Source organism: Myotis myotis, unplaced genomic scaffold, assembly GCF_014108235.1.
Source record: "Myotis myotis isolate mMyoMyo1 unplaced genomic scaffold, mMyoMyo1.p scaffold_m19_p_4, whole genome shotgun sequence".
In the NCBI taxonomy this organism is placed as follows: Eukaryota; Metazoa; Chordata; class Mammalia; order Chiroptera; family Vespertilionidae; genus Myotis; species Myotis myotis.
Genome location: NW_023416346.1, coordinates 45,065,781 through 45,084,688, shown reverse-complemented (window position 1 = coordinate 45,084,688; position 18,908 = coordinate 45,065,781). Strand labels below are relative to the sequence as shown.

The following is an 18,908-nucleotide window of genomic DNA, read 5'->3' as shown; positions in this document are numbered from 1 at the left end:
GCATTTCCCCTAAGCTTGTGCGCTGGCGTATGGTCAGGAGGGTGCTGGTCCCAGACAAGGCAGAGTCAAGCAGGCGCAGGGTAGGTTAGAGTGAAGAGGTGTGTGTGTCATCCTTGGGCTCGCGCCTAAAAGGGATCCTGCATCCCAGGCCACAGAGTGTCCCAGAAGGGCCCTTCCTTTTTCTTGGACATAGTGTCCATGTCTATGGGAACTGTGTTTGTACCCTCGGATCAGGTCACAGGGGGCTAGTATCGCTATGTGGAGAGGGACCTCATTCTCTGGATGGAGGTGATTGAGGTCCATTTCCCTCACTTCTCCTTCACAAGGCGGAGTGCCTCAGCACTCCATGTCCCTCAGAGGCACTCTAACACACAAATATAGGGGCACACGCAAACAGCGACACTGACTTGGGCAGTGGGTCCTTGTTTCGTCCGGCGGGTCCTTGATCTGGGGATGCAGCAGTTGGTCCTGGCCAGAGGGGTACACTAACACCCCCGGGGCTGAAGGCCAATTTGAACACTTAGGTCAGGACCTGGCAGGGCTTGGCTCTGGACGCTGGCCTCCAGGGCCTCTGCCTGCACAAGGACTAAGTCCGCTTGGCAAAAGGTCAGGGGACTCAAAACTGAGAAAACAAGGGACAGGGAACAAGGGAGCTCATTTTGGCACCCTTCCTGGAGACATGAATGCAAAGGGTGTGATCTCAGCCAGGAGGTCAGCCTGGAGATGAGCTCCCAGATACCAGCTGACCCCCAGCAGGGAAGAGCTCGCCAGGGGCCACAAAAGAGCCACCCCAGGAGTTCTTCCCTGCAGAGGCTCTTCGGACCCTTGGGGTCCAGATGGAAATACTCCTCATTCCTGGCTTTGGCAGACAGGTTGTCCCTGTGGTGGGCAGGTGGACAAAGGGGGTGAGCAGGGTGAGGGGTTCCTTTCTGTCAACCCAGCTGCTTTGAGCTGGAGGCAGCATCTTCACACTTCATCTGGCTTTAATGGAGACCTGGAGAGTCAGTGGTGAGTGCAAGCCAGGGCCTTTCCTTCTCTTCGCCCAAGTGCTGCTCAGGGCCTCTTGATGGAAGGTGGCCAAGAACACCCAAGTCTTAAAATCAATGTATGGCCGGTCGTCTGTTCCCTCAGCTTGGGTCCGCTGCCAGGTTTACCAAAAGGTCCTCTCCCTTCAGGAAGGTGCATCCAGGTTCCTTCTGGGCTGGCCTGGGTTGGAATCCTGGAAACCCTGAGGATTGGCACCATGCCTGCCTCACTTCGATTCTCAGGGGTGGGGGTGGGGGGCAGGAGGGCAGGGGGAAGAGGGTTGAAACGGGTGGCAAAGGACTCCTTCTGCCCTGCCTCCTTCGTCTGGGTGAGGGCCTTGGTGAGGGGCACTATCTTATGCGCCCTCTAGCTGGGTTTCTGGGTCTCCTGGCTCCGGGAAGGCGGGGTTCCACGGGTGCTCCCTGAGAATGTCACTGGCCTGCCTCTCAGGCCTCCAACTTCCAAGGAACTCCTGTGCCCACTTTGGAGGGGGCTGGAGGGTGGGGAGGTGTCCCTGACCAGGCCGCACCTGCTGTCGCTCCCAAGGAGAAGGGGAACCAGGCCAAATGCCCAAAGGCCCCGGCCTAGGCTCAGTCGCAGCAGCTGCAGCTTCCTTTGTCCCTTCCAGTCATGGCGGCCACCATAGTTCCCAGAGTGTCTTGGCTTCCTGTGAGCTAGAGGCCGAGCGCCCTGTCCTCAAGAAGCCCATCTCAACAGCTTCCTTGGGAACCACCAATACCTTGCCAAGCTCTTGACTTCCCAGGATCCCGATACCTGTCTCCCTGTCGGAAGTCTCACAGTCTCGTCACTCTCCTCAGCTGGAAGGGACATCACAGGGCTCATGAGAGCACAAAGCCATTCCGCTTGATGGCAGTATTGCATCACAAATGCCAACCTGTCCTCTTCCCTCCTCCCTTCAAGAAGGAAAAAACTGTCAACTGGTGTCCCAATGGCATAACAGGGCCAAGCTGGCTCAGGCTTCTCAGGCCCAAAAAGGGAGAGTGGCCTTTCTTGAGCATCCATTCCAATGGAGAAATTCTGGAAGAAATGGGTCCACAATCCATTCATGGCACGCCACGGGAAAGGGTAGGCCTTCAAAATAAAAACAACACAAGAAAGTGGTGTATTTCTCCACACTACCAGTGTGGCCATAGCCGGGTATATTGACAAGGTGAACTGGAGGGCCTCAGTAAAAGCAAAGGCACTCAGAGTCCCAGGCAATGAATGGGTTGGCATGAGGGCACCACTCTAATAAAAGGAACCCCAAACAAACAGGCCAAGGCTCACCCACTGGGCCACTGTGAGGGTAGCAGTGTGCCTCCAGGTCTGGGGCTCCAGCCTGCAGGGACTCCCTCCTCTTGGTTGGGTTCCTCTAAGGCCCCTTCCTGACCCCAAAGCAGCAACTCCCCATCCAGGGGCCTTAAGGGCAGACCTGATGGTACCCGCAGCTCTAACTTTAGCAGTCCAGGTCCCCCCCACCCCCAGACCAGGGGGAACTGGCAGACACAGTCCGCCAAGCAACCCCAACTAGTGTGTGTGTGGTTGCAGGTGCGGGGAGTTGGTGGGGGAGGAATGAGGCACCTTCTGAAGAGGGCATGCTTGACAATCACCTAAGGGCCAGCCCTTCTGCCTGGTCTCAAGCAGTGGGATGTAAATGGTAGCCACATATCAGCTTCATCCCCCCCCCACACACACACACACACATCTACTACCTCCACCTCACCCCCACAAGCAGCACACCCTCACAATATTCCTGCATCAGCAGTGCCCAAGTGTTCCCCAGCCTGGTGAAGGCGCAAGGTTCAGTGAGCAGGGCCCAAGAGCGAACGGGAGCCTACAGGACGAGACCAATGTGTACAGAGGGTAGCATTCATGCAACAGGAGGCTAAAGGCCTCCAGGGCCTGGCCTTCCTTGACAGAGCAGCTACCCTGACAGGGAAGGTTTCGCCTGGGGCCAGGACTGCTGCTTCTCCTGGACCAGGTGGGGAGACTCAAAAGGTCATGTCAGCGAAGGCTGGCTTGATGGAGCTGAGGCCTGAAACAGGCCCGGACCCAGACCCTCAACCCACCTGCAGCTGGTCTGACTGGCAGGTCAACAGGCACCAGCCATCTCCTCTCTGGCTCCACACACAGTTCCACGGGACTCACCGACCATCTGTCTTGGGAGGAGGGCATCTGTCCCAGGATGGGCCCACGTGACAATGCAGCAACCTTTTCCTCTGGGCAGACACAGGTCACGCACACTGACACTGTGGTCCCTATAGGTCTGAAGGCCACCTCCTCACCAGGTGGGCCAAAGACAGAAGAGAGGAGAGCAAGAGAGCAAGGGGAACCTGATGTCCCAGGAGAAGGGACACATGAAATGCTGTAGGCTCCTACCCCGAGGCAGGGACAAGGCCAGCCCAGCCGGCTAGCTGTCACCAAAGAGACGGAGAAAATCAGGCGGTGGGACCAGAGGCCCACTCTGCACACATTTATCACCGCCAGGGGAACCATATACTTTGACTGAGGCCCAATGGAGAGGGCCCTCAGACCCTGCCTGTTGGCTTTCATTTGCACTCAACCCCAGAAGCACCCGGATAAAGCAACACGGAACTGCGGTGGGCGCTGCAGGGTGCCTGTGGGAAAACGCAGCTGCAAGGTGGGTGCCCTCACGGTGAGGGGCTTCTGTGTTCCTGGGGAGGAACTCTTTATCTACAGAGGCATGGCTGGGGCCACAAGGAACGGGAGGGAGACAGGAAACGGCCTACGCGTGTGCGCATGCATGCACACTCGCGATGCACATGTGTGCAGTGACTGCTACATTGGTATTCATGAACGAATGGATGGATTAAGATGAGCAAGAATGAATACTTGCACCAATGGATGCACTGGACGAATGACTGACAGCATGAATGAAAACGGGGGGTGGGGGGGGTTGGTGGTGGTGTGATACCTGTAGAGTGCACACACACTGCCAAAGTGAACTCCCAGGAAGGGGCTACTGAACTGATGGCCCTCGCCTAGGTCTTTTGACCGTGTGGGTGGAACTGCTGGTGTCTCCACCGGGTCCGTGGACCACACCGCCACCCGCCACCTTTCCACTGGGCACCCAAGGTTGGAGTGACCGCCTGAAATCCCTGGAGGTGAGCAGGGGCCGGCCGCCTAAGCCCTGGAACCTGACCCAGGGGCCCCGAGGAGAGCAGAAGAGAGACCAGGGTGCCAGGAGAAGAGGGGAAGTCCAGATCCCGGTGTCCAGGGCCAGCTGTGAACCCGTGTCCCTTGTGTCTGGAGCACTTGGACGGATGAGGTCTGGCTGGTCGGACAGAGAAGACCCCTGGTAGAGAGGACAAGATCTCTGCTAGCTGTTTAGGGGGACAGGAAGGTCCAGAGAGAGGTAGAGAGGGATCCCAGATGTGAGAATTACTTTGGTGGCATTTGCAGGCCCCTTCCTCCTGGCTACAAGAAAGCCAAAGGCAAAGATATGGGCTCCCCAACACCCCAGCCCAGGCAATGGGGCTGCTTGTGCTTGGAAGGTTTCTGGTGCCTCCTTGCACCTTTTTTGATCCACAAAGGGCAGAGGGAGGCCAGGTTCATGGGGACAGACAGATCTGTGGAGCCACAGTACCATCCAGTGGAATCCTTTTCCAGCTGCACCGGCAGCACAGGTTCCCTGCGCCTGGGGATCCGCTGGGAAATGCCTGTGGTGGTTGGCAGGTGGGCTGGGTCTAGAGACCACAGAGCATTGTGGGGCGGGACTGGGTGGCCAGCACACCTGCACAGTGGCCAAGGAAGCCACAGGGTGGGCTCTGGAAACAGCCGTACTGCCCAGCTGAGTGCCCAGGGCTCTAGGACTGAGAGGCATGGCCTCGGCGGCAGCCATGTTCTCAGCTCAGTAGCTCCAGCTCCTACTGGGGCCTGTGCCCCTGAGGGCAGGCTCTGCCCATGGAAGCCAGGTCCACCCGTGGGCTCCCTGCAGGGAGTGCCCTCTGGAGGCCTGGGACCCGACCATGAGAGATGGGGAAAGGGCATGAGGCGGCAGCCCGGTGAGGGACAGCCTCTTCCTGAACCCCTGGAGCTTTTGCCCTGCGCTTGCGTGTGTGCTCACGAGGGTGCTGGTCCCAGACAAGGCAGAGTCCAGCAGGAGCAGGGCAGGTTAGAGTGAAGAGGTGTGTGTGGCATCCTTGGGCTCACGCCTAAAAGAGAGCCTGTGTCCCAGGCCACACAGTGTTCCACAACAGGCCCTTCCTGTTCCATGGGACAGGGTGCCCATGCCCACTGGGCACTTCGTGCGTACCCTTGAATCAGGACACAGGGGACTAGGATGCCTATGTGGAAAGGACATCATCCTCTGGATTGAGGTGACAGAGATCAGTTTCCCTCACTTCACCTTCAGAATGCCCCATGCCTAAGCGCTCCACGCACCGCCCCCCCTAGGAAGACACCCCTCCTCCAAGGGCGCCCATAGACACACACACACACACACACACACACACACACACACACACACACGCAGGCTCCTACGCTCTGCAGGATCTTGATCTACAATGGTGTGCCCTGACTAGAGGGTCAGTCTGAGACCACTTGGGGCTGAGGGCCAATCCAAATCTGGAGCTCAGCGCCTGGCTGTAGGACTTGGCACATGACTCTGGCACAGACCTCAGGGAGGACTCAGAGCACTTGAAGGGGCACCTGTACCAAACCCACAAGACAGGCCAATGGTCTTTCTGGCAGCTTTCTCTAATCCCGCCCAGACATGGCTGCTGCCATATTCCTGAGTCTTGGCTTCCTATGGGGGACAGGGGCCCGAGAGCCCTATGCCTTGTGGTCAGAAGCCCGTCTATACAGCTTCCTTGGCCCGGCCAGCACCTGGCCATCCTCTTGACCTCTGGGACCTGGACCCTTAGTCCCTGTGCATGTCTTCACGCCCCTGTCGGTCTCCTAGGCTGAGAAGGACCTTGCAGGGTTCGCGAGAAGCAAAGCGAGACCACTTGATGGCAGTATGGTACCGCTGATGTGAATCTCGCCTTTTCCTGGCACCTTCCCCTTATACTCCCTCCACCCTTCAACACCACAAAAAAAGATACACAGGTATCATATCTGAACCACAGGCTAGGGCTCACCCAATTGGTCACTCTGAGGGTTATTGGGAAGAGTACACACACTGCCAAGTGAACTTTCCTTGAATGGGCTACTGAAGAAATGAATGTCTGGGAGACCTTCTGACTCAGCTGTCTGTGGGTTCATTGGATTTCGCGCTGCACGCAATAATTAAACTGCTGTGCCCAAGGTTGGCCTGACTGCCTGAAACCCTTGGATGTGGGCAGGGCCTGGCCCCCTGAGCCCTTAAAGCTGACCCAGGTCTCCTGAGAGCAGAAGACACTCCAAAGTGTCAGGAGAACAGGGGACCTCCAGATCCCTCTGCCCAGAGCGAGCTGTGACTCCATGTCGCATGGGACTGGAGCGTTCAGGCAAGGTCGGAGAAGACCCCTGAGGATACCCAGAGAAGACCCCTGAAGATACCGTTCACTAGTGGGCAGAGAGGACAAGGTTCCGGCTTCTTGGGTGGGGGAATTTGGTGGCCCAGAGAGATGAGGAGAGGGACCCGAGATGCCAGAACTGCTTTGGTGGCCTTTCCAGGCCCCTTCCTGCCGGGGACAAGACCCCAAATGCTCCCCAACACCCCAAGACAGGCAAAGCGGCTGGGTAGACTTGTAAGGCTCTGGCGCCTACCTGCACCTTTTTTGGATGCACAAAGGTAGGAGGGAGAGGCCAGGCTTGTGGGTTTGGAGGGTTCTTTGGAGCTGCAGTGCCATCATGTTCACAGCTCAGCAGCTCCAGCTCCTACTTTGGCCTTTCGGTCTGTGGCACAGCAGTGCCATTCAGTGGATTTGTTTTTTATTAGGGCCTGCAGCACAGGGCCTTTTGCCTGGGGAATCCATGGGGCAGATCTGTGGTTGGCAGGCGGGCTGGTTCTTGAGCCCAGAGTGTATTCTGTGGAGAGTTCAAGGCTGGATACATGTTGAGGAACATGAGGACACATCACCTTCTCCTGACAGAGCATACACCTGTGAACCGCTAGAGTACTTCAAGTACCTATTTTTATTTTCAGAAACCAGAATGCCTTTAACATGCCAAATATGTGTGAGTAATCTCCTTTGTCAATTACCCTTTTATTACTTCACTCTGGCCAGCAAGAACAGTGCCTGCCAATTGGCAATCTCACTGCTGATGCTTTACAATTCAATATCACCTGCTGGCTTAGTTTCTAATCTTGCAACTGGGGATATATAAAACCTTTATCTCTCTGGAATTGCGGAATACTTCCTAGTGATCTACCTTAACACACTTTTCTAATGCATGGAGTACCTCACTTCTTCCAACCTAAAGAAGTGTCAGACAACACTGATGGATCTTCTTGCTCACCCCTTCACCCAAAACTCTAGCCAGACACTCACAGGCACACTCTTCTCTTACCTGGCTAATTACGAAATTTTGGCTTCCCTTTGCTGTGCCCATATATTTTCATACTACTATTAATATTTGGACGCATAGTAATTTATTAAAACAATTCATTCTCGTATAGCATCCATACAGCTATAAATGGTACTGTCTGAAGGACACCAAGCCCTCAGTCTTACAGAACAAACTTGTTATTTTGGGCCCTTGGACAGACATCGGCAGCAATCTTCGTCAGGAAGGAACAAGTATGGGAGCTACCAATTTCTTGGAAGGCGCCTTAGAGCAGCAGTCCCCAACCTTTAGGACCTCATGGGTCACCAGTGGTCTGCAGACCAGCGGCTGGTGATCGCTGCCTTAGAGCAAGCATGCCAAACTCGTGGCCCACGTGCCGCATGCGGCACACAATGAGTATTTTTGCAGCCCAGCCAATATAACGGTATATAAGAAACATTTTAATAAAAATTTCGTAACTTAATTTTTACAATATCCTGTAATATATAATTATTAATAATGAACTACAATGTTCGCTAATGACTCATTAATGCTGTTGCATGCACTTCCCTTTCGCGGCTTACTCACTCCTCCCTAGCCCCTGGCTCCTCCCAAGCGCCGCCGTACGCGCCTCCGCGCCGTACGCGCCTCCGCGCCGTACGCGCCTCCGCGCCGTACGCGCCTCCGCGCCGTACGCGCCTCCGCGCCGTACGCGCCTCCGCGCCGTACGCGCCTCCGCGCCGTACGCGCCTCCGCGCCGTACGCGCCATATGCGCACCGTTTCTCTCCACTAATACTAGCAACGAATATTTTAGCAGTCGATTGCCATGTCATTAGTCTTGGACTGACTTGTTTGGTGTGCGCAACAGGAAATATTTTGCTTTTGGAGTATAAGAAAAATAGGTTTATTTGGGTTACGCTTATTAATTTGTGCAGTTATTCAGTGTCTGGTAAGTTAATGTTCAAGAAAAAATATTCATTTTTATTAAAATGTTCTATTATTTTATGTTAACGATGATTCATTTATTTCAGCCCTTTGTATTCAGTATGTCTCTATCGAAATAAACCTACGTTTCTATGAAAAGTGAGGGGTTTTTTTTGTGGCCCAGATAAACTTAAACCTTGTTTATTTAGTCCGTGTTAGCCTTTGAGTTTAACATGCTTGCCTTAGAGCAGCGGTCGCCAACCGGTGGTCGCCAACCGGTGGTCCGTGGACCACTGGGGGTCCGTGTGGTCCGAAAGGTTGGCGACCGCTGCCGTAGAGCAGTGGTCGGCAAACTCATTAGTCAACAGAGCCAAATATCAACAGTACAATGACTGAAATTTCTTTTGAGAGACAAATTTTTTAAACTTACACTATATAGGTAGGTACATTGTTACTATCTTAATTAGGGTACTCCTAAGGCTTAGGAAGAGCCACACTCAAGGGGCGAAAGAGCCGCATGTGGTTCGCGAGCTGCAGTTTGCCGACCACGGCCTTAGAGGATCCTACCCAGAGGAGGGAGGCCCTGCAGTTAACTCCAACACATACGAATATGAGAGTTAACAAGTATGGGAACCCAAAGCCCCACAAAGATCCGATCAGCTTGAAAGCGGTCAGAGTGGTCTTCGCCCAGAAGTCCCCAAAGAATTGGGTTTCCATATATTGAGAGGGGTGACTATTAGGTAGGAAGTTAGCCATGAGTGGCTGATAATGAAGCCCGCCCTGGGGTCCTGAACATGGGTTGGGCCAACATTGCCTTCAGTCCGCCTCTCTTACGGGCTGCTCAGCTGAGCGCCAGGAAACCGCCAGCAGGCAAATTTGGAGCCAGCCAATTCTTGGCGCAAGCTCAGAGGAGGAAAAGAATATGACCTCATTGCCAATGTGACCACACTAGGACCCTGGGCTAATTAAAATGAAATTTGCATTTCAGCATGCCCAGAAGAAATATTGTTTCTATCAATCATGCCTGAATGCAGATGAAAGGCTCCATCAAGAAAATCCCCCTTTAAACCCAGGAATTTGGGATCTCTCTCTCTCTCTCCCCATACCTCCCTCCCTCCCTCCCTCCCGCCCTTTGGACAGGCCCACTCCTTATTTGGCAGGGATCTTCAATAACCCCCATTTTATACTACTTGTATTTTTGTTGACCGTGAAAACTTTTCTGCATCGATAAAAAGAACCGAGGTCCCAGCCAGTAACTCCAGTCAATAACACCTGCACTACTCTTTGCTCTGCTGCCGCCCAGCTCCCACATCAATGGCCGCCATGGGTTTCGGAGACCTGAAAAGACCTGGCAGCCTCGCTTCCAGATGCCCGGCGACTACTAGGTGCTACATGGAGCGGTATGTGCACCACCAGCAGATGTGGCAGTATTTGAAGCAGTCCTCGACCCACCACTTGCCGACTCGTATCATCCCCCACGTTGGTATAACCGTCACATCACGTCTTATGAAAAGGAAAGGTCAGCCTGCCAGGAGTGAGGAAAGCTTTGGGCAAGTGTGGCCCTTGCTCATGTGGACGATGCCACAGGAAGTGCAGCTACAGAGAGTAAAGAGGTAGTTGACATTGCTCTCTTTGGAGATGTTGAGGAGGAAAGCAGAGGCTAAGAGGAGAACGCCTTGCACAGCCTGAGTCAAAGAAATCCAAAAAACCTACACTTGTTGCCAAGTCTTCCATCTTATTGGATGTGTAAGCTTGGGATGAGACACAGATATGGCAAAATTAGGGGAGCTCCACGGGAGCATTCAAGCAGACTGCTTGGTCTGGGGCTCTTCTAAACAGGATTGGGTGTGATATGGAATTAAATTCAGATACAGTGTGTAATAGAACAATAAAATTGGAACAGATATGCTAGAGGCGCGGATCACTGCTTTGGAGGACTCTGTGCAGTCCATGCACGTGGCTGCTTTCAACAAGGTTTAAAGTCCACCACACACACACACACACACACACACACACACACAAATAAATAAATAAATAAATAAATAGTAGCAAGCCAACAGAAAAAGACATCAACAGTTCACAGAAAATAACAATAAATACATATCTATCATCCATATTCATTGCAGCATTATTTATAATAGCCAAAATATGTAAGCAATCTAAGCGTCCGTCAATAGATGGAGAAAAAAGTGGTGTATACATACAATTTGTGAATAAGACTCAGGAATAAAAAAAAAAATAAAACACTGCTATCAGCAGCAACATAAATAGAACTAGAGGGTATTGTGCTGAGTGAAATAAATCAGAGAAAGACCAGTAGTAGCCACCACAGGCCCAGGTCAATGGGCTGCCCCCTCGCTGCAGAACGGGCAAGTTCCGTCCGTGCCCAGCCCCCGCGTCCACCCCGCATCACGGAAAAGCTGGGAAAGGCAAAGTGAAGAGGGCGGAGCGGACCCACCTGGCTGAGGGTACGCTGCATGGAAAGACCTGGTCAGCACTGCTCCTCGCGCGGGCCGGCGGGCCTCCACTGCGACCCCGGCTGCTCCACCCGACCAGTTCTTAGGTTCCGTGGGATGGGTGGGGGTGAAGTGGGGATTGCAGGTAAGGTGAGGAGCCAGTGAGGTTCCCGCGGCGTTGGCCCCGCCCCGGGGAGGGGTGGGAGGGCCTCAGACCGTCCACAGCGCGAGAAGGGGCGGGGAGAAGTGGGCTTGGGAAAGTCGGAGGGGAAACCTCTCGTCCTGGGCCATTTCCTCAGGAGAACCTAGTTGTCCCCCTTGTAGGTTCCCTGCGGGCAAGGGGGCAGACGGCGAATGCGAAAGAAGGAACAGCACAACGGAAAGTTTACCGCTCGATAGTCGCAAAACTGGAGGGAAAACTGTTTAAACAAGTGATGCTTTCAAACGATGTTGATGTTGCAAGTTTGCATCATTCATTTGTCCGAGGGCATCAGGCTTTCACCGTTCCCTCCTCAGGTGAGAGGCAGGTTCCCAAGAGCAGCACTCCCGGCGCCCCGCCACCGCCTGCTCTTCCCCAAGGACCTGCTGGGGAGCCCCCGCCCCGTCCTCGGTTTTCCGGCGGCTGCAGCCCTGGACGTCCACACCGCCTGGCGGGGGGCGGGGAGGTGCTGGGTCCGAAGTCAGAGCCGCTCGCAGGTTTCTCCCGCCTGACTGGGGCCTGGATTTACTCCTTCCCTCCGATTGAGAAAAGAACGCGGTCCTCTTGCAAAATCGTGTTCACATGAGGGAGCCGCGTGTGGGGCAGAGAGGGAGGGGAAGACCGCAGCACCACGGGCCTGCTGGCCCCCGACTCCTGGAATCTCCCGCGGCTCCTCTCCTGGCCACAAAGGACCTGCTCGAGCCCAGGCTTCCCCAGCCACTGCTGTTGGCTGCTCCCAGCCGTGGGCTCGGGCTCCTTTGCCACTCATTCCCTTGCAGTTTGGGCAGCGGTGGGTGGGATTATTCAGGGCAGGAGGGAGGAGGACAGTGAGGACCCCGAGGTGCTTTGTCCGGGCCAGGTGGCTGCCTTTTTGCATTTCAGGTCAACACAGGAAATCGCACAAAACACAACTGCCTTCAACTCCCAGGGGGTGAAGGGACGGCTTAAGGCTCTGCCACAACTTCCCTACCTTCAAAGTGGAGCCTGAAAGAGCCTCCGCCTCCTTCCAGGTGGAATTACCTGACCAATCCCAGGGCCCTGGATCTCAGTTGCCCTGCTGGATTCCTCCCAGTGTTTCTTGTCGTTCACTTTAGGGAGTAGTGGCCACTTCCCCATGCAGAGATCCACGTCAAAGCCCCTTTTCTGTCCCCATTTCCTGGACTGACACAGGTTTAATAACTGCTCATTGTGCCAGGACACCAAAGTCTAAATGGCGTAGGCATTGTGAAGCAGGCGGGCACAGGATGGAGTCACACACAAGGGTGCTCCTGCTTGCAACTAGCCAATATTCTGTGGCAGAATGCATGGGAGAAGGATCAGCCAGAATTCTGAGGGAGGAAAGTTTAACCTTTATTTCGCAGATCTGCTAGTCCAGGGGAATTCCAGTTCCAAAGCCTGAATTGAACTCATGGGGAGGCTCTGACATATATATCTTCTCCTGTGGTGGCCCCTGAGTGTCCTGGCAGCTCCACCCAAGTCAGTCTTGGCGGGGCCCTGGGGTTAGGCTCTGCATATCCACCCAAGTCAGTCAGAGTGGGGAAGTAAGACTACAGTTTTAACCTGATGCTGAACTAGGTTGCAAGCCCCCCCATTTTCCTTTTCAAATAGGAACATCAAAAAGATGCCCAAATCCATAGTCATTGCTAAATCAAAATCATGGGACTACTAAAATTAAAAAAATGCAAAATAACATGTAAGAAACATGCCTCTGATTTATCTTCATAGAAAAGAAACGGCATGTGGCCAGGCAGCTACTGAATTTTCCCAGAACAAACAGGATGTGGGGGTGGGGAGGGGGTATGAGAGATGTACACCTGGCTGATAGCACATGTCCTAGGAAGATTTCCCTAGACCAGTGATGGCGAACCTTTTGAGCTCCGCGTGTCAGCATTTTGAAAAACCCTAACTTAACTCTGGTGCCGTGTCACATATAGAAATTTTTTGATATTTGCAACCATAGTAAAACAAAGATTTATATATATATATATATTTTAAAATATATTTTATTGATTTTCTACAGAGAGGAAGGGAGAGAGATAGAGAGTTAGAAACATCGATGAGAGAGAAACATCGATCAGCTGCCTCCTGCACATCTCCTACCGGGGATATGGCCGCAACCCAGGTACATGCCCTTGACCGGAATCGAACCTGGGACCTTTCAGTCCGCAGGCCGACGCTCTATCCACTGAGCCAAACCGGTTTCAGCAAGATTTATATTTTTGATATTTATTTTATATATTTAAATGCCATTTAACAAAGAAAAATCAACCCAAAAAATGAGTTCTCGTGTCATCTCTGACACGCGTGTCATAGGTTTGCCATCACTGCCCTAGACAAAGGGAGGTGGCCTCTTGGCCTGAGCCCCATCTCCCCTTGGATGCCATAAAATTGGCCCTAGACTATTTTTCTTAGGAAGATGGTGAAAACAACACAAGGGGGATATACTAACATTTGCCAACCAGGCAAGCCACATGCATGGGCCAAAATGGTAAATTGGACTAAGTGACGTTTTGGTGGTTGGGTATCCCTGGAGATCGGGTATATGTGACTGGGAAAGGTCTGGGGCATAAAGTGAGTGTGGAGTTCTGATATGTGGTTCTGTTTTCCGACAAAGGAAATGGCCAGAGAGGGGCAAAGTGGATCTCAGGGAGTGTGAGACATCTCCAATATGGGGGGTGGGGGTTGAGCACAAATGTACAGTCACTACGGACCTGCCGAGGATGGGAAACGGAAATTCTAGGTCTAGGGAATACATTCTCCCATAGTCTACTGGGGAGAATGCTGAGGTTGTGGGGAGGGTAGTTCCTGTACCAGGGGTAGGAGACATTGTTCTGCTGTGTTGTTGTTTTTAATGCAGCACGTTCTGTGGTGTGATTTTAGTACATTGTGCACGCCTGTATAAGAGTGTTTCTGTTGATGTTTTGTGTCTCTGTTGTTTGTTTAAAGATGGGGCAAGTCCCGCTTTGGGGAAGCCCAGTTATGTGTGGTGAGGCTGAACACGTGACAGAGATGGCAGGAATGTCTTAGCAGCAGCCAAGAATTCTTAATCTTGGGGACTCTTCCTGCTCTACCTCTCAGGGCGTCAGCCACCGGAAACTCTTAGCTACTGAGATTTCTGTCTGTGTTGTACTTTTGCCTTTCTATCTTTTGGGGACTTTAGTTTGCTCTTCCCTGCTTTATGAATATAGGGACAAAGATTAAATGGGAAGTAGGAATTACAGGCAGGGAGAAGTAAGCAATGCAGGCTGGGTTGGGACTCCATTGTTTGGGCAACAAGATTAATGTTTCCCTGATAATGGGCAGTTCTTGAATGAGAATGGACCGCATCCCAAGGTTGACTCCCAGGTACAGAGGGCATATGACTCCCAGCCATGTTGGTATGTCCACAAAAAGCAATCATGGCTAACAGAGCATGATTGATATTTGCCATAACTGTAACTAGTCCCCAATGTTCTATTTTTGCCCATAACACTGGAAGGAACAGATCAGTGGAAATACCCTCCAGCCGGCTGCAAAATAGCAGTGGTGGTGGGGGGGCACTCCTGTTTTTATAAAGGAAAATAAAATAAAATGGTACTTTCACATCAAAGCCACTGAAGGCCGATGAGTTATCCCTGTTACAAAATTTGCCAAGAAAATGCCTGGGATAATAAAAATTGGCTTCAAAATCTCAAGGTTGTTATAAATATAACAAAAGTAAAGGTTATATGATAAAGCTTTTTCAGAGTTTTCCAAAATTTTTGGTAACCTAAAACTGAAGTTTGCCAGTGAAACGTGGTGTTTAGGGTGCAGATTTTCTTCCTGTGGGTTCTTGTCCTCAGGAAGTTTGAAGAATAACTCGAGGACAAAAAGGCTTCTTTAATAAAAAAAAATGTAGAAATATATTGGAAGCATATACAAACTCCATCTGGGCAAGGGTGTCCCAACCCACACGCACATGCCCACTGCCCACACAGCATTTTGGTGATTGCTCATTGTGGTGTGAGGGCGTCACAGCTTGAGGACACCGTGACCACATAGGCTTTTATTATATACTAGAGGCCCGGTGCACAAAAATTTGTGCACTGGTGGGGGGGGGCCCTCAGCTTGGTCTGTGCCCTCTCACAGTCTCCCCGGGTCACGGATCAGAGGCCTGGATTCCGCGGGCAGTGTCTTACGCTGCCCGCCCCACCTGCAGTATGCAAATTTAACGGCCATCTTTGTTGGGTTAATTTGCATACTCTTCTGATTAGTGGATGGGTGAAGCGAAGGTACAGTCAATTAGCATCTTTGTCTTTTATTAGTGTAGACTAGTAGCCTGGTGCACGAAATTCGTGCACATTGAAAGGGAATTAATTAGAGGAACGTAATTTGGACTCACTAATATAAATAATATGTGAGTGTGAGGCAGTCCGTGTTTCTGAAATTCAATGACATGAATTTTAGCTATTACTTTGCCAAATAAATGGAATTTACAGATATCATTTAAAAGAGCATTCAGCTTAATATTAAAAACTCTGGCTACCAAGTCAGGTCTGTTTTCAACTTTTTGCCAGCGTTGTAAACTGTTTGCAATATCTGCCCATTTGGGATTGCATGTCATGGTTAGGAATAAATTGGGCTTGTCATACTTTGTTACAATTACCATAGCATCCTGATATTGTTGCTGCATATTTCCGGGACTACCCTCAGAAGATGACGGCAAATTGTCATTTTTAGATCTAGATTTGAGATAATCCATCAAACCACTATATTTCTCAACTCTCAACTTAGATTGGTTTGCTTTGATGAAATTTATCCGATTGGCCTCCATTTTTGAATATGAATCCACGATAAACTGGTGAGTTAATTTTCCTGCATTTAAAATAGGATTAAACGTGTCTCGCACAGAGAGATGAAATCCATAATACTGCATTTGTGTGACTCGTGTCCTTATATTTTGTCTAGTATTATTGTTGATTACACTGTTGTCTCTGAGTCTTAATGCAATATCTGTTCCCCAGACTTTTTCACCATGTGGAAAAAGAATAGGATATGTCATTGCATCTAATGTAGGAAGCAGGATATTGATTTGTTTCATTTTAGTGGCATTTGGATTATTGGGATCTGGTTTACAATGAATGAGCAAGTGCCTTTCAAAAGGAGGTTCTCCAACTTCATTTCGGAATATGACAGCAACCTCAGTTATACGGGGAGAATTATATCTACCTGGGTCACTGTTACGATCGTATTTAATTGCCATTGTTACTTCTGTGGGAGCAATACCTTTTGCTGTTGCTTCAGATTGGGTTTCCTTTTCTACCTTATGTAGCATCTTGTATGATTTTGTTAATTCATTTCTTTCATGCATCGGGTTGTTGATGTTGATCATGAGTCTTTCTGAGCAGCCCTGGTTTTCTGGCATTGCTAATCTTTTACTTGTAGCTGTATCCAAAATATAGAGTTGAGCAAACTTCCAAGAAACACCATCCGAAGGATGTAAAGTTCCAGTATGGTGATAAACTTGTCCGTGTATTCTAAAACAGTATGGCCCATATCCTGATGGTGATGCAATATTTGCACCCATGGAAGCAAAAGCAAAAGAACTATTTATGGGGAAAATATTTTCCATGAAATTTTTACTGTCAGAATCTTTGTCATTAATCTTTTTAAATATGCTGGGTAATCTGGAAAATGTATATCATTTGGACAGACTTTCTCTTTGCTACAACATCGAGTAAATTTCCCATTGGATGGTTTTTCACCAGAGAAATTTAGTGATAGGCAAAATTCACATTGAACAGTCACTCCACCACAACTATGTTCGAGAATTGCATCCTCATGTACTCCATTTTTGCTGAGAAGGCAGTTCCTACCAGTATTGGTAGTACCTGTTGATGACTGTTCTCTAGACAAATCAAAACAACAATGCAGTGTCATCTCACACCTGTCAGAATGGCTATCATCACCAAGTCAACAAATGACAAGTGCTGGAGAGGATGCGGAGAAAAAGGAACACTCGTGCACTGCTGGTGGGAATGCAGACTGGCGAAGCCACTGTGGAAAACACTATGGAGTTTCCTCAAAAAAATAAAAATGGAACTCCCATTTGACCCAGTGATCCCACTTTTAGGAATATATCCCAAGAAAACAGAAACACTAATTAGAAAGGATATATGCACTCCTATGTTCATAGCTGCACAATTCACCATAGCTAAGATTTGGAAACAGCCTAAGTGCCCATCAATAGATGAGCAGATTAAAAACTCTGGTACATCTACACAATGGAATACTATGCTGCTGTAAAAAAGAAGGAACTCTTACCATTTGCAGTGGCATGGATGGAACTGGAGAGCATTATGCTAAGTGAAATAAGCCAGTCAATGAAGGAAAAATACCACATGATCTCACTCATTCATGGATAATAGAGACCATTATAAACTTTTGAACAATAATAGATACAGAGGGAGAGCTGCCTCAAACAGATTGTCAAACTGCAGCGGGAGGGCTGGGGAGGGTTGGGGGGCAGGAGGGAGGGGGCTAAGAGATCAACCGAAGGACTTTTATGCATGTATATAAGCATAACCAATGGACATAAGACACTGGGGGGTAGGGGAGGCCAGGGGATTGTCAAGGGCGGGGAAAAAAAAGAGACACATATGTAATACCCTTTGTAATACTTTAAGCAATAAAAAAAATTAAAAAATAAAATAAAAAATAAAATAAAATTCATCTGTCAGCCCTAAAAAAATAAAAATAAAAAATAAACAAACAAATAAATAAATTCTCACACTCTAAAAAAAAAAGAAATAGCCCTAACCGGTTTGGTTCAGTGGATAGAACGTCAGCCTGCAGACTCAAGGGTCCCAGGTTTGATTCAGGTCAAGGGCATGTACCTTGGTTGCGGGCACATCACCAGTAGGGGGTGTGCAGGAGGCAGCTGATCGATATTTCTCTCTCATCGATGTTTCTAACTCTCTATCCCTCTTCCTTCCTCTCTGTAAAAAATCAATAAATATATATATATATAAAAGAAATGAAAGGCATCCAAATTGGCAAGGAGGAAGTAAAACTGTCACTATTCACAGATGACATGATACTGTACATAGAAAACCCCAAAGACTCCATCGAAAAAACTACTAGACTTATTAAATGAATACAGCAATGTAGTAGGATACAAAATTAACATCCAGAATCTATGGCTTTTTTTATACACCAATAATGAACTCACAGAAAGAGAAACAAACAAACAAAAACCAATCCAATTTACCACTGTATCAAAAAAAATTAAGATACCCATGTATAAATTTAACTATGGAGGTAAAAACCTGTATTTTGAAAACTATAGGATGTTGACAAAAGAGATAGAAGAAGATATAAACAAGTTGAATAATATATCATTTTCATGGATTGGTAGAATTAACATAATTAACATAATTAAAATGTCCATACTACCCAAAGCAATCTATATATCCAATGCAATCCCTATTAGCATATATGACAGATCTAGAACAAATACTCCAAAAATTTATATGGAACCAAAAAGACCCCCATTAGTAGCAGCTATTCTGAGAAATAAGAACATAGTTGAAGGGACCACAAAATCATATATTAAATTATACTACAAAGTCACTGTAACCAAAACAGCTTGGTACTGACACAAGGATATGCATATAGATCAATGGAACACAACAATGAATCCAGAAATTGATCCAAGCCATTACTCAATTAATATTTGACAAAGGAGGCAAGAACATATAATGTAGTCAAGACAGTTTCTTCAATAAATCATGCTTGGAAAATTGACAGATACATGCAAAAATATGAAACTAAACCACCAACTTACACCCTACACAAGAATAAACTCAAAATGAATACAATATTTAAATGTAAGTTGTGAAACTATAAAATT

At 49.4% G+C, this 18,908-nt stretch overlaps 1 pseudogene; it reads left to right on the top strand.

Annotated features, from left to right (window-relative positions):
- The first annotated feature begins 9,775 nt into the window (after positions 1-9,775).
- Positions 9,776-10,363, top strand: LOC118654070 (annotated as a pseudogene).
- The last annotated feature ends 8,545 nt before the right edge of the window (positions 10,364-18,908 follow it).